Source organism: Myotis myotis, unplaced genomic scaffold (genome assembly GCF_014108235.1).
Source record: "Myotis myotis isolate mMyoMyo1 unplaced genomic scaffold, mMyoMyo1.p scaffold_m19_p_10, whole genome shotgun sequence".
NCBI lineage: Eukaryota > Metazoa > Chordata > Mammalia > Chiroptera > Vespertilionidae > Myotis > Myotis myotis.
In genome coordinates this window covers 52,576,708-52,591,702 of record NW_023416314.1, presented here as the reverse complement: position 1 = coordinate 52,591,702, position 14,995 = coordinate 52,576,708, and the positions used below count along the sequence as shown (strand labels likewise).

General features: G+C 45.1%; 1 long non-coding RNA gene across 1 annotated transcript in view; it reads left to right on the top strand.

The window, feature by feature from the left end:
• Positions 1 to 6,384: 6,384 nt before the first annotated feature.
• The window catches only part of LOC118664868, a 164,185-nt gene continuing 155,574 nt past the window's right edge, over positions 6,385 to 14,995 (top strand). Inside the window, exon 1 of the long non-coding RNA XR_004970438.1 lies at positions 6,385 to 6,609. This is a non-coding gene — a long non-coding RNA (uncharacterized LOC118664868). The remainder of the gene's footprint in view (positions 6,610 to 14,995) is intronic.

Sequence of the window (14,995 nt, the reverse complement as noted above, 5' to 3'; positions counted from 1 at the left end):
GAAACTTTATTTGATGGGGGAGTTAGTTTACCCAGAGACTCAACGACATCTCGGGTCTTTGGCCTTATTCTAATTCCGTGGTGGTAATTACCCTTCGTTTCTTTAAGTGCAATAGATTTATTGCCTTAGAGACTATGCACAGTTTGATTGAATTATTCATTTTTTTCTTTGGTGTAGACTGCATCTGGGGACTCTGATGTGACGTGTAGATTTTTTTTTTTTTCAGGAACAAAGGGAATGTGGAAATGAAAGAGAGGGAGAGAGAGGCTGGCAGATGTAATGAGACGCGGTGAAGGTGTACGCAGACTGGCACTCCCACTCCTCCCTTCTGCTCTCACTGCAGCCCTGGGTAACTCGCAGGCTAACACAAACAGCTTTTCTCCCGCAGCCTGCCCTCTGTCACTGTAAGTACATCAGCCTTCTCTTATCAGCATGCAGATTCCAGCCATGCACTCCCCTACCCTGGGCTTTGCGCCTTAGACAGCAGACACACATTTAACATGAACTTTCCTTAGCCAGGAAAGACATATCTGTAGAACTTATTTTTTATTTCTCTTGATTTTCCTTTGTAAAAAGTTCATGCATTTTTACCACTTTCCCCCACCTCCTTTGTGACGGTGCTGCTCTGCGACTGTCGCTGCCTCTGTGGTCTTCCCAACAGGATAAGGCGCAGGCTCAGGTGAAATGTAATGCTATTCTCTGTACACTTAAAGTCAAGGGACAATGCCTGGTCCTTTTGCAAAAATGTCGTCTTCTAGATGCAGAGAATTATTCGCAGTTGGTGTTTGGCTTTTGTTGCTGGAACTCGAGTTCCGACCTCTTGAGGCAGAGTCCCAAGGGCACTGTTATTGGGGAGCTCGGGTTATTTGGTTCCACCAAACTGAAATGAAGTGCGATGGAGCGTTGGCATGCTTGTTCTCCCTGTTTAAGGAAACCAGTGGCTAAAACTTTTCTCCATGCTGTCATTAAAGTTTTCAACTTTCTTCCCTTTTGGTGTTTTTTTAAAAAAATACTCTCACTAATTCTTCGTTTCAGCAAAAGTTCTCACTGCCCGCATTTTGGAAGTAAAGACATTTACATTGATCTTATCTATACTGTAGCTAGACAGCCCTTCCCGAAAGAAGTTAGGGATTTGAAGATGAAGTCATGCAGCTCTGAACTGTCCGCTTGGCTGGTGGAAGGAGACTCGAAGCGAGCATTTGAGGTTTTTAGCAGTTGTTCTGATTTGGGCGTGGGTGCTTTAAATGTGAACTTCAGGAGCCGAAGTCCTTGCATTACCCTGCCTACGTCCAGGGGGACCCCTCTCTAGGAACCGCACAGTCCTTCCCTTTGCGGGTTCGCGCCTCTTCTCTGGAGGTGCGAGGCCAAACTTAGCAAAGCCTGGTTGCCTTTGCCGGTCGGTCGCGGTGCGCAGGGACATCTGGACAGCACGGAGGCAGCGACAGCCAGCTGCGGGCATGTAAGTAAGTTCCTATCTGCGCCCTATTCCCCCTCGCTCTCGCCCGGGGTTCTTGCGCCAGTGCGGGGTTCCAACCCGCACGGAAAATGAGCCTGTGCGCCCTTAATCTGGCCGCGGAGCCTGGGTGTCCTCTGCTACTTCCGGGACTTTCCAGAGCCCGCAGGGCAGTGCGGACCAGGTGGAGAGGCCCGCGCTGATGGCCAGTGTAGGGCTCATCACCTAGCCCCTGCGCTGCACGGTCATGCGGGAAGCTAGAGGGAAAACCCCCGAGGGCACCCCGCCACCCCCCAGGGCCACGTGTCACCCTGTGCACAGCCTGAAGTGCGGCATGAAAACCCCAAACTTTACTTCCCTCACTTTGGGGATTAATAGTGTGACCAGCCCCGGGTTCTGCCTTATTTTTCTACTTTGGTATCAGCTTATTAGATAAAATCTAAAGAGGAATCCTGTAGCTCCCTCCTGGGAAGTACATCGTGGCTCATTCTTAGGGCCTTGGAGACAGGGAAATCTCGATAATATCGCCTTTTTCTTCTTTTAACTTTTTTTTTGCCTTCTGCCAGTGGCCTGCAACTCGTCGGCAGGGTCAGTCTTACCCCCCAGGTTCCCGAGTGCTATGTGATTTAAAGAGACCGATGCGCGCCGGTACTTGAAAAGCCAAACTTGTCGCAGCAACTCTGAGGAACCCAGTGGAACACCACCATTTCCTCCCCGGATGTTTCACCTTCCTCCGTGGCTCCTGCCTGAGAATTCAGGCTTTGAGACTTAAAAGTACCACCTCTACTCTTTGCCCTAACTCTGCAAGCATTAGGACAGGTCACTTGATTGGGAGTTTTTGGAGAGATTGGCTCCTGTGGTTGAGTTCCAGGGCAGGCGGCCCAAGAGCTCTGGATCCCAGCGATGGGCCACACTATTCACAAAAACCAAAACCAAATAAAAACAAAAAACAAATCCCAGAAGAGACTGACCCCAGTTTAAGCTGGAAACACCATCTGGGTTTGCCCCTAGGGTCTTGGAGGTCAAGGGCAAGCCAGTTTTGGGCACGCGTGGAAAGAGCTGTCATGCAAGGTGTTAGGCATTCTCTTAGCCTACCTCGTGCCTAGAGGCAGACCTTTCAGTCCTGAAAATCGCTGTGAGCAATGGGGACACACAATGTTTTGGTGGGGACTAGCTCTCCTCTCAGCTACAGTCATCAAGTCACTTTAACTTGCAGCTCCTAACTCCCAGTACTCAAGTATCATATTTCTTATTGGGGTAGAAGCATCTAGCTCTTTCTCATGTCCCACTAATTGGAGGTGGTCACCCCCACCCTTATTTCCTTCTCTGGAATCCATATGAAACCAAACATGAAGGATACCTGAAGAAGCCAGTGTATGACTGACACTTAGCTTGTTCCATCTTCGTGCTTGCTTACTTTCCCCATCTTCCGAAAAGTTAATGTGACAAAGATGAGGCCTTCTCCCCCTAACCTTTTATCTGTGGGAGGTCTTCCCCCAAATGGCAACTTTAGATTGCCATGAATATTCTGGATTTTCTAGTCAAAATTTCTGACCCCTCTCTCTTGGTTCATATCTTCTTTCATGTCTGTTTATGAAGTATCGCAAAGTGGCCATCTCATATCAGTTTCTACAGAGTAAGGGCCTCTCCTTCCACATACCTCTGCAGATTATGCTGGTATGTCAGAACCTCTCTCCCAGTTTTTAATCTTGATGTACTTTTGAGTCTCCACTGACATCAGTTTCTCAAATCTAGTCTTTTTCTCTGAGCCTGGGTTAAGGCAGGTCAACCTCCCCTCGTACACACTGCCTATAGTTATCTCTGTGTCTCTTATTGTCAAAGCTGGTTTTCTCATGTCTCTTATACTCTGTATCTCTACTACCTTAACGTATGATCATTTTCTCACTTCTAAGTCCCCCAGCTTTTTTTGCACTGAGATAAAGTTCCAGGTCTTTGCTTTTCTTTAGGCCATTCTATACCCTTCAAATCTTTTATCTATCCTACACATGCATCAAAGGAATCTTTCACTAATTTATTTTTGGGAGTCTTATTTACATAATTTTCTACATCTGACTTTGGAGTTTTACATGCTGTCCTAGGTAACTGAAATTCTTTTCATCTTGTATAACTTCTAAGCGACCCCTCTTGAAATTGTTTCTCCAAATATATTCCTATACAGAGTTTGAGATAGTACACATATATCACACACTCAAGTCCACATAACACAAACTTATCCATATAATTCATGTGGAACTGTTTGTTTATTGTTGTAAAGGTATAATCATTTTTCTTTGGTAGTTCGTACATCTTGTTATTTATAATAATTTTCATTCATAAATTCCATAATCCACATGGCCTCCAGAACACTGCCAGCTACATAAGCTAAGAATCCCCTATATCAGTTGCTTTTTCTTTTTTTCCTTTTCAGTTTCCCCTTCTGCATCTTTTAACATACATTTCTCTTCTCCCATTTACTGAGATCCTACTAACTGGTGTGTTTTCATTATCTATGCCTCCTGCACCTCTTTCTTTACTCTTTCTACCACTTCATTTTTCATTTTCCTTCATCCTTATTATTCATCTAATATTCATCCTTCTTTCCTTCTTCTGGTCTGCTTCAGCCCCCGTCCTTCCCCTTTCTCTGTATCTCTCATGACTCACTTCTGTGGTCCAGTTCTGTATCTCAGTATTTCTTAACCCTCAGTCCATCCCTCCTCTGTCACATAACTTTTTCAAAGCACAAACTACCACCCCTACGTTTCCCCCTCCCACTTTACCTTCTCTTTTTCCCAGTTTGTCCTTTCCTTCTCCCCAGTTGTCTACCTTTCCCCCACTTCAGTTTGCCTTCCTCTTGACTCCTCCTCCCAGCAGCTCCAGTCCTAATAGCGCTCCTCGGGCCCTTTACTCCTCAGCCCCTCTCGCACCTTATACTTGTCACCATTCCGCTCTGACCCAAGCTCTCCCTCTGCTTTGTCCCCCTCCAATTCCCTTCTAGTAAGTTGCTTCAGTCTCTCTTCCCGGGCGCTTTCTACAGTTCCAACCTCCGCTCACGCCGATCTCTGCCCTTTCTCCTGCTCTCTTGCCTCTGCCTCCCGCCTTCCCCTCCTTCTTCTTCCCCCGTCCTCCCCCCTCCCTCCCAGCTTCCCTGCCTGGCTCGCTGCCTCCCTCGCCTCTTGTCTCATCTTGCCTGTGTTGTCTGGGAGGGGAGCCCTGCCTCCTCTCCCTCGCTCAGATCAATGCCCTGGCCACTCACTTTCTGATGTTGCACGACGGGAAATGCTTTGAATACTTACGACATGGCCGCTCACACTGATTGCCAAGATTGACAGCACTAACCATCGCCTTCACTTGTTTCAAGGGGGAAATCCCTAGTCTACCCGCTCTGCGCGCACCTCCCGGCACCCCAGCGGCAAACTTCTGCGGGTCAGCGCTCCCCCGCCCCAGGCGGGACACCCCCGCAGACTAGAGTTAACGGGCTGCGCCGGCCTCGGCGTCGCGGGGGGTGGAGGGGCTCCGCTCCCTTGCTTTCGGGGTTGTGCTAATTGACCTCGCATCGACTCCCTTTCCTTAAGAAAATTTTTTTATTCGTATCTTTCCCTTTTTCTTTAATGCCATTTACTCTCGAGGCGCAGCGCACAAGGAGCCCTCCCGTGCGGCACCATCCTGGAGCCCGCCCAGGTAACCGGGACGGAGCGAGCGATCGAGAGAGCGAGGGAGGGAGAGCGAGAGCGCGCGCGGCCCGTTTGTGAGCTACCTGTTGGGGACCGGAGGGGGCAGGGGCAGGAACCCCGGGCCGGGCCGCCGTCCCCCGCGCCTTCCGCCCTCGCCCTTCCAGGCAGCTCCCGGGCTAGTTTTCCTAAGCTGGGACTTAGGGGCTAGGGTCGGACAGGCGGAGGAACTAGAGCGGAGCGCGCGGAGTCCTGCGAGGGAGCGGGTGGCCGGGAGTCGCGGCCGCCCAGCCCCGGCGGGTTTCCGAGCCAGGCTGGGGAGGGGAGAGGGGGCGGGAGGAGCGGGAGGAGGGCGCTCAGCGGGGCCGACGCAGAGGGGGAGTAGAGTTGAGAAAGGGGCCCGAGCGCCTGCCGCTCGCCGGCGGACACGCGGATCCCCAGGATGCATCCCCCTCTGGGAGAGCTGTGCCTTGTTCTGGAGGCGGTGACAGATCTGCGTGGCGGGTTTCTGGTTTTCTTGCCGCCCCCCAAGCCCCAAAATCCACTCCGAGAAAACACATGTTGTAGCTGTAGAGAACTGTGCGTAGGACACTAAGGCAAAGAGAGCAGGGGAGAGAGACAGCGCAACCTTTGACAACAGAAAGCTGTTATCGCCATCCTAAGTATTCGTCCGGAAATCTGTCCGCCCTCTCGGCCCACCTTACTCCTTCTCCTCCACTTCCCTGTGTAGATATTCTAACCTATATAACTGGGAATGACATGAAAAAGAAGTCAGGTGGCTTAGAGAATGAATTTTTAAGTCTCCATGAAGTTTGAGGTAGGTATCTCATTGAAGTTTGCGCAAGTGTGTGATGTAAGAAGCTTGTGCCTGCGTGTGTAGTTCGTTCTCTCTCTCTCTCTCTCTCTCTCTCTCTCTCTCTCTCTCTCTCTCTCTCACACACAGCTTCTGCGTGTGTGCTCTGTGAGGGTTCAGATGGGACCGCTGGGTGGTAATGCCTTTTGTTCCCACAAGAGGGCAGCATCCCGAGGGCTTTGTGAGCGCCGTATCTCGTTATCGCTGCAGGCTTGGGTTTAGAGAAAGTTATACCAAAACTTTAAAATTGATATCACATCTTATTCCGTGATATTAAAAAAGGAAAGACACAGAGAAAGAGGGAAAAAGACAAGTGAAGAAAGAAGAGAGAGAAAAAAGAGGAAAGCAGGCAACCAGCCTACCCCGGGAGAGTCCCAGTCACACCAAGACTAGGGGGAGGGCTGATTTAATTGTGGGTTTGGCCGACTGACGACTGGAGTGCCCTCCTCGGCTGTCTTAGTTGTAGCCGGAGGTCATGTAAATCGACCTTAAAAGAATGCATAAGCCATAAATTAAAATAAACCTTCACCCAAGGGCTGATCCATAAGTAGACAATATCCAACCTGGACAAAACGAGCTTTCCTTACGAGCCGACCTAAACCGCATCCCCCCAAAGAATAGAGACTAAATGCAAAGTAAGTTTCCCAGCGAATATTTTGTTTTCTTGAAAAGTGTTGGGTTGGTTCGCCGTGTGACTGACTGCGATGCCGCTGTTTTCCGGAGCGCTTCAGTGTTAGCCAGGCTGGGGTGCGGGAGGTGGGGAGGACCCACTCGGTTTCTGGGCTTCTTAACGCTACCCCCACCCCACCCCCATTTTGGTTTGGAAACTTGGGCTATTTGTGGGTTTGACGCTGGTGGAGGGCGGGCGAGAGTCGAGGATCTCCGTGGCGCTCTCCTCCGGGGTGAAGTTTCCCGGGAGGAGTTCAGAAAGAAAACCCGGGTCGCTAGAAAACCCATGCGCTTCCTTCCTCCTTCCACACTCACCCCACCGCTGCTCCGCCGCAACTTTCCCGGGACCCCGCGCGCGTTTCCTCCAGTTCCCTCTGCTCTCTCGCTTCCTCTCCCCTACGCTTAATTTTGGACATGACTTTTTATGATCTCTTTGGAATAAACAAACCGAATTCCAAGACAATCCGAAACCCAAGTGCTAATCTGTGGTCCTCTTTGCCTGCGAGCCTGGGGCAGAGGTGCGGGGCCCGGCGGGGGCGTGTGTTAGCGGCTGCCCAGCCCTGCGGGGCGCGGGCTCGGCCTGGGAATCCCGGGCCCCCCGCACGCAGTAGCCGGCACTTCTCGGTGCGGTGCTCTCCCACTCCGCGTCCCTGAGCCCGGCCGGCGCCCTTCGTCCTTCTCGGCGCCCTGCCCGGGCCCGCCGGCCGCTGCAAGCTCTGCAGACCCACCGAGACCTGCCACTCCGGGGCTCGGCCCAGGCCCGGGGGCGGTGCTGCCACCGGCCCTAGCCCGGCTGCTCTCGGGGGAGCCGCTTTCTTCTTTCTCCCGTAAAGGGCCGGCCGGAGAAAGGAAGGGGCTTGTGCAGAGTCTGCTGGGGTTGTGCTCGGGCGCCAGGAGGAGCGCCTGCGGCTGCGGAGGGCAGATTAGCTCCCTTTCCTGGACTGTTTCCCCGGCGCTCCGAGGAGCTTTAAGATAAAAAAAAAAAAGAGAATTGGTGTGTTCCGAGCAGATAAAAGGTGGCTGTTGCCGGCGTGTTTTTAGTTTTATTTAAGTTCTCTTAGGCTGACCAAGTTTGAAAACATTTGTTTGTATGGATTGTCAGATATTGCATGCTGCCCCTACTTGGGGACTAAAAATGAGCCTACGACTCGACTCTGCTGGCTGGGCTGCGCTGTGAGCGAGATGGGTTGTCCCCGTCCGCGTCTGTGCGTGTGACCTCCTCTGGGGGCCGTGCTTGAAGTTTCGGTCTGGAGACGGCCCGAAGCCGTCGCTACGGCAAACTGGGCTGGGCTCTGGGCCTCCCTCCGGCTGCACTGTCAGTGGGGCACTAGGATGACGTCCCTGTCCGGTCCGGGGCGCTTGACCCCGGCGCGCACTCTGGTGGCCCGCCCTTCTCCCCGGCCGGGCGGCCCAGGCAACAACCCAGTGGAGTCGGGATGCGCGAGTGCCCCTTCTCCCCCGCCTCCGCAGGGGCTCCTCTCTCCTGCCCTTTATAGTCACATGCCCAGGTCCCGGGTCCCGAGGAGAACAGACGCAGCCCCGCCCAGTCTATTTCTAGGAGGAGGGTTTGGTGAATAAAAAGGTCAAGTGGTTGGGTCCGCGAGCTGGTCCATGGCGAGGGGGGACGGGACGGACACCTGGCAAGGACCTCCCCGCCTGTCCCCCACAACCCTGGCGGGCCCTCCCCCCCACGGCTGGCCTCCTCAGGCCACATTCTTTCGCTAAGTGTGAGAGGCTGTGGGAAAAGCAATCCCGAGACGGCTGAGAGCCGGCGAAGCTGATCCCGCGATGGCATTTTGTTTTGAACAGTTGCTTGGGTTGACGTTTCCTCATAAGGTAAGGTGTCACTGGACAGTCGGCTGCCCAAATGCCACATGTATAATTAGCTTGCGCACTCAGCACCTCGTCCCTGAGGCCCCAGGCCCGCAGGCACGGGCTTGGCCGACCTGGCCTTACTCAGCTCCGTCCTGGGCTGCAGGATTTCCGAAGAAGGGTGAAACCAGCCAGGACAGCCCTGGGAGGCCCCTGCACCCCGGGAGACTGACAGCGTAGCCCTGGCTTTGATTGCTCTCTCTCGACTTTCCAGTTCCTCAGCTCTCTTTATTTTTCGGTTGAGGGGGAACTGCTGGTTAGAGGGGTAAACTGGCGGCAGGGTGCAGACTGAAGAGGAAAGGGGGTGCAGCGTGATTGGGTTGTGTGAATCTGGCAGTATACCGACTCTGCACACCCCGCCCATGGAGGGGGGCTGTTAGTGTCCCTCTATGCTCTAATCCACCAGGACTAGTCCAGGCTTGGCATTGTATCCTGGCTTGAGTAGGGGCTTCAGGCTTCTAGTTTGGATTGCTCACCTGTCTCTGTGTTCCCTCCCACCCCCGCCCCAGAGGTCACTCAGCAAATTTGTATCTGTGTCCTGATTGCAGCTACTGTCCCCCCCTCCCCTCAGGGCCTAGCCCCCTGGGGCTGCTCGTGTTCACGGTGGGGGAGCCCGGAAAGATCTGCTGCCTCTCCTTGTCTCACTCTTGTTCAGCCTGGGCTTCTTAGCAACAGTGGCCTTGTTCTCCCTGTTTGTACCCAGATTGGTTCTTGAGAGTGCTACCTGGCTTCTCAGCCTCACCCGCAGGTCAGCTTTTGCATGTTCTCTGGTGGAAGCCAGATTTCTGCAGCCATGAACACGACTTTTCCTCTATCTGTGCAGTCAGGGTGGAATCCAACACTCAGCATTGGGTACTTTCATCAGGCTCCCTCCTCCCCTGATACCTACTAGAAGGTTCTCTTTATTTTAAAACAAACAAGCAAACATCCTAAATCCACCCATAAGTTTAGTGGGATAGGGTTAGCTTTGCTATGGCTGCAAGAGTGTAACCTTTCAGGTGGGAAGTGGGGACATGGTTTTCCTTAGTTGCATTTGATTTTTATTGAACCAATGTAATATTTCATTTTTTTATAATAGGGCAAAAGTTATGACTGATTTTTTAATACTCATCAGACCATGAATGTATGATCTATATACTTTTGAGAGCATCTTTCCGAATACACATATGTGAGCACATGAACAGTAGGCCTAATGGCATGTAGGTTTTTTTCTCCTACACTTTTGAAAACCTCATAACTCAAGACCGATTGTCCTTATCCTAAAACAACAAGAACAACAACCAACCAAAAAAAAAAAAAAATCCTTCAGACTCTGAAAGCAAGCAAGTGTGCACCACACTTATTAGATCTAGTTCATTACCAAAGGCAGTGAGTAGCCAGGACCTAGCTATTGCTAGGTCATTAATTCCCTAGGCACAACTGACATCCTCGGCTGCTTTTCTCAGGTACTATCAACACCCCCTTTCTCCTTTGCTCTCCCACCATATCCCCTCACATATAGTAGCAAAATAGATAGATTTTTTTATTTTTCATTGTTTGTCCTATTTAATGCTATTCTTAGTGGGTTTTTTTTGGAAGTAATCAGAAGGAACTTTGTCTTGGTGTATATGTTTTTTAAATGCAAAATTTATGAGTTTGTTATTATGGAGCATGACACAAATTCCTATAATAGTATAATATCTAACTATAACACTCGAAACATTATACTATAAAGAAAAATAAATGTAAATATTAATTAATAAGACACTATCTCTATACCTTAAGCTGATTCTATACTGGATTCAGTAATAATAACTGGAAGAAATGGCATTCAGTAGGAATATTATATTGTCTGTTGGATGTTTTTTCATTAGTAGCAGAAGGCGACAGATATTTTTCTTAGTAAGGGAAAAGCATATGTTTAAAATATGACCATATCTGGCAAGTTCTTCTTTTAAAGCTTTAAAATACTACTTTCAAAACATAAATGATCAATTTTGGTGGCATTATGTCTGTTTCTATTTGACTTTTAAAAAAGGAATTATTGAATTATTGGTCACCGATAAAATTGCTACACATATCCATCTTCTATTGAAGAAATTAGTGATGTTTTAAATAATTCTTTTTCAATTAGCACAATAGGTACTGGAATAAATGAATTTTCTTTTAATAAGGTTTTAATATACATTGGCATTAAGCCTTACTTTTAATATTTTCTATACTTTTCAGTTTTGTTATGTTATTTACCTCTAAGTTTGAAAGAATTCTCTTATTAGTCAAAGAATTCATATATACTTTTCAAATATTTACAAACAGCATTCTCTAAAAGTATAGTATAGTACAACTGAAATTTTGGTTGATATAAGAGCTGTTTGTTTAAATATAGTTTAGGGGTGCATATATATCAATTGATGTTTTTGAAGTCAAGTGAAACATTCCATCAAGCTAATGTGTCTGAGAGTACCATATCAGGCACAGACAGGTACTAGAAATGATAAAACACAGATAACATACAGCAAGATGATTTGCAGATGGGACGTATTATCTGCTGTCATGAGGTTAGATGGGTCATATTGCTGGTTTTTTAAGAAACTAATCTAGGTTATTTCAGAATTATCAAGTTATGTAGGTATATGAGATTTAATGAGAACAGATTTTATTATAGAAACTTGCTAAAATATGAACACATATTCATTGCTTTTTAGAGGAGGAAATAGACTATTTTTGCATTTGGATTGCTTCTTGTTTAAGAAATATGGCTCTCCTCTATTATTTTTTTTCCTAACAAGGAAAATAATGCATTGAACATTTTGTCTTTATTCTAACTCCACATTTTCTGCTGATTATACTCTGACTCTCAACATACTCAAGTAAAAAAAAAAAGCTGCCATACCACTATAGTCTATGAAAAGCAATTTTATTAGATTTAAGCACAGTTTAAATGTATAGCTTATCGTTTTCACATGAGGTTCTTCAACTGTGATTTGAAAACTAATTGTTTTGGTAAGAATTATATCAGAAACTTTCATCATTCTCTCATTACATATTCATTATTCATTTATAGGAAAAGTGTTTTTATTTTCCTTGTTCTGTGGAAGAGGGTAAAAGCTTTTCAGTGAATTACTTTGTTTAGACATTTAGTTAAACTGGAAATAGTTTTAAACTTGTGGTATGATTTTTGATAGAGCTTTTCAAGTTTTAAATACCCATTGTTATAATTTGGATAAAAATATCAATTAAAGAATGTGCGTGGAGGTTATAAGATGGGGCTATATAATTTAAATAACTGCGGACTCTCTCACCTCCACAAAAAGGATGCTGCCCTGTTTTTCCTCAAATCTGTGGTAATCTCAAAAAGGGAACATGAAACCCTAAAACCTCAGAGAAACAGTATCGATTCAATTCTTAACTGCAAATCCTTCATATCATTGCTCAAAATATCCAACTTTTCACCAATATTAGCCATTCTTTTTATAGTGACACCATGCTTAGTAAAAAACTTCTAAGCACTGAGGTCAGGTGTTGAGATTGGATTCTAGTTTATTTTTTATGAATCAGATAAAGATTTCTGTGCATGAGACCATATGTGAAGATGAGAGAACAAGAACATTTCCATATCAAAGGCAATATATCTGAGGCTGCATGGTAATTAAAATGCAGTGGTTTGGACTCTGTGCACTAGCACTTAAACAGAGCATCGCCGGGACCTTGTGCATCATGCAGGCGGTTGCCTCTTGCATACTTCTTGAAATACACTTATAATTTTGTACAAACATTTATGCCAGTCCACACTTTTCTGTGGATAATTTGTATTTCATCCAAACCATTCAAAGTAGAAGTTATTTTTTGAGCTACCCCCTCATTATGGCTTTTGTGCATCAACTATTTTTATTCCAGTTGTTTGTATTTCCTTTTACCAGAATGATGGCTTGTTTATATTCAGATTCTCTTCTTGCTCCTCTAAGACCCCTTATATGTCACTCATATTTTACTATTCACTCAAAAAAACTTTCAATTTTAGGAAAGATGTGAATTATTTTCTGAGGTTAATTGTAGATGCTGTAATCTATTATAAACTAATAAACTACATTTAAAATACCAACCGCCCAGTTATTTCTACTTTATAATGCTAATATATTTAGTCATCCTCACTAACTTGCACAGTACATAATATTGGAAAAATTTTCTTTTTACAACGCTTAAAGAACTCTGAAATATTCTTCCTTATCTTTTAATTGCATAAAAAATGTGTAGTGGCATTCTCTTTCTTTCTGTTTCAAGTGAAAAACAATTATTTGAAATGATAGAAATCTTTATCTGAAGAGTTATCTCTGCATTTATAGGGAGATGCTTGATTCTTCTTATAAAGAACTGGTTAGCACCTTAACCTGTCGTTATTTAAGATAGATAGTGAAATAAAATCTAATAATTGACAGTTCATGTTGTATATATTTTAGAAAATTTTGCATCTTCGTTAACTAACTTTGAATTTGCTGCTCTGTAATTTTCTATTTTTGTATTTGTGCTCTATCTGTGAACATTCTGGTCTGGTGGCAAGGAATTCACTGGTATATTTTATTTACCAAGCTCTCCTGGTCTATGAAGCTTTTAAAAGGTTTCTCTGGATGGAAGCACCATGTATTGAAGAAGCCTAATATGATATAATGGAATTCTTCAAGAGTTTTTGTGTTTTTAAACTGTTTTGGACCAAAATTATTTAAGTAGATTGATTCGATGCTGTTCAGTGATGACATATGCGTAATAAATATAAGGTAAATTCAAAGTACAAAATATGATACGCTTCTATGCAAACATTCTATAGTCTCTGATTCCAACTTCTTCCTTGATCTCTTTCTTCTCTGAAAATCTCACAAGATAACCTTTGAATTGATCTATTATCCCTGCTACTTTAATAAATTGTTGTTTCTAGTCACCTTAAAGAGACTAATTGAAATTGTCTATTTTGAATATATCCATTCAAATGCAAAGTGGGATTTTAGTGCTATTTGTGATTTTGACTTTACTGAGCACAATCTCTTTGCTACTTTGAAAAGTAGTTCTTTAAATTCAGACAAAGAAAAATAAAGATGCTTTACAGTATGTGAAAAAAAGAAAATGCAACAGATTTAAAAAATGATGAGCGTAGGTTTCTAATGGAACTCATTCTGAGGCATGGTTGCAAATATTTCCTTTTGTACTTTGCAAACAGGTCATTGGGTAATGTGATTGAGCCTTACCAAGTTCTAGGCAACCTGAAGGGCATTTTTGAAGCCATAGTCTTTACTTTTTAAGATTTTTCTCTTGCCCTAGCCGGTTTGGCTCAGTGAATAGAGTATTGGCCTGCGGGCTTAAGGGTCCCGGGTTGGATTCTAGTCAAGGACACATGCCCCAGTTGCAGACTCCATCCCCAGTAGGGGGTGTGCAGGAGGCAGCCAATCAATGATTCTCTCTCATCGTTGATGTTTCTCTCTCTCTCTCCCTCTCCCTTCCTCTCTAAAATCAATAAAAAAATGTTAAAAAAAATAATTTTCTACTGAAGATTTTTACTATATGGTAGGTGGGGAAATTTAGGCACAGTTGTCATTCTTTTCCAGTTGTACCAAACAGGTCATTGGTATAAATGGAGAAGAATGCTCCTAACTAAGAGAGAATAGTTCATTGTTCTTTCTTGGGAAAAATATCAAAGGGCAGGAATGCTGTTATTTTCTTATAAATAATCTCTAGCTATTTCCATGAGCAATGCACCTTCTATGTAGAAGTTAGCCACCCCATTCATCCCCCCAATATATCCTTGGTGTAATCCATTTCTTCATCTCTAAAATGGGAGTTATAGTAATATCTATACAAGAGGGTTATTAGGATTAAATGAAATAAATGAATGGAAAACACTGAGCTCAGAGTTTGTCATAAAATAAATATTTAATACATGTTATCTATTAAAGTTGAAGTGGAAAGATCTGGATTTTCATTTTAGCTTCACTACATATTTGCAAATTACAGAATTTGCTTCTTTTCCTCTTATATGAAATATAGACAGCAATACATGTTCCTTCCTTTCTTTCTAAGAAAGGAGAATTCATTAGTAGTCTGGCAGACTTGGATAGAGTAGTGACTAAATGTAGGGTTTGGATATTCAGCTCTCAAATATGAGAAAATTCCAATTCAAAGAATTAGAAGAGATTTGAAAGATCATTTCATCTGTCATCCTCTATCCTCCAAGCATGTACTAATCACTCTACCTTCATTCTAGTCAGTTAAGAAGCTCTCTTTATTCTGAAAGCCTGCAAAGAAGGAGATTTTATAATCTTCCTTGGTTATATGTTTCAATGATTAGCATTAGGAAGTTCTTTGTGCCAAATATATGCATTTTAATCTGTTTTCTAGAAAAATATATTCTTTATTTGAATGATAGAACTACATGTGAGAAAACCAAAATTAAATGTTCAATTTTTACTTCTTGAATCTTTCTTTTGAAGTCTTATTTCCTAAATTAGTTTTGTG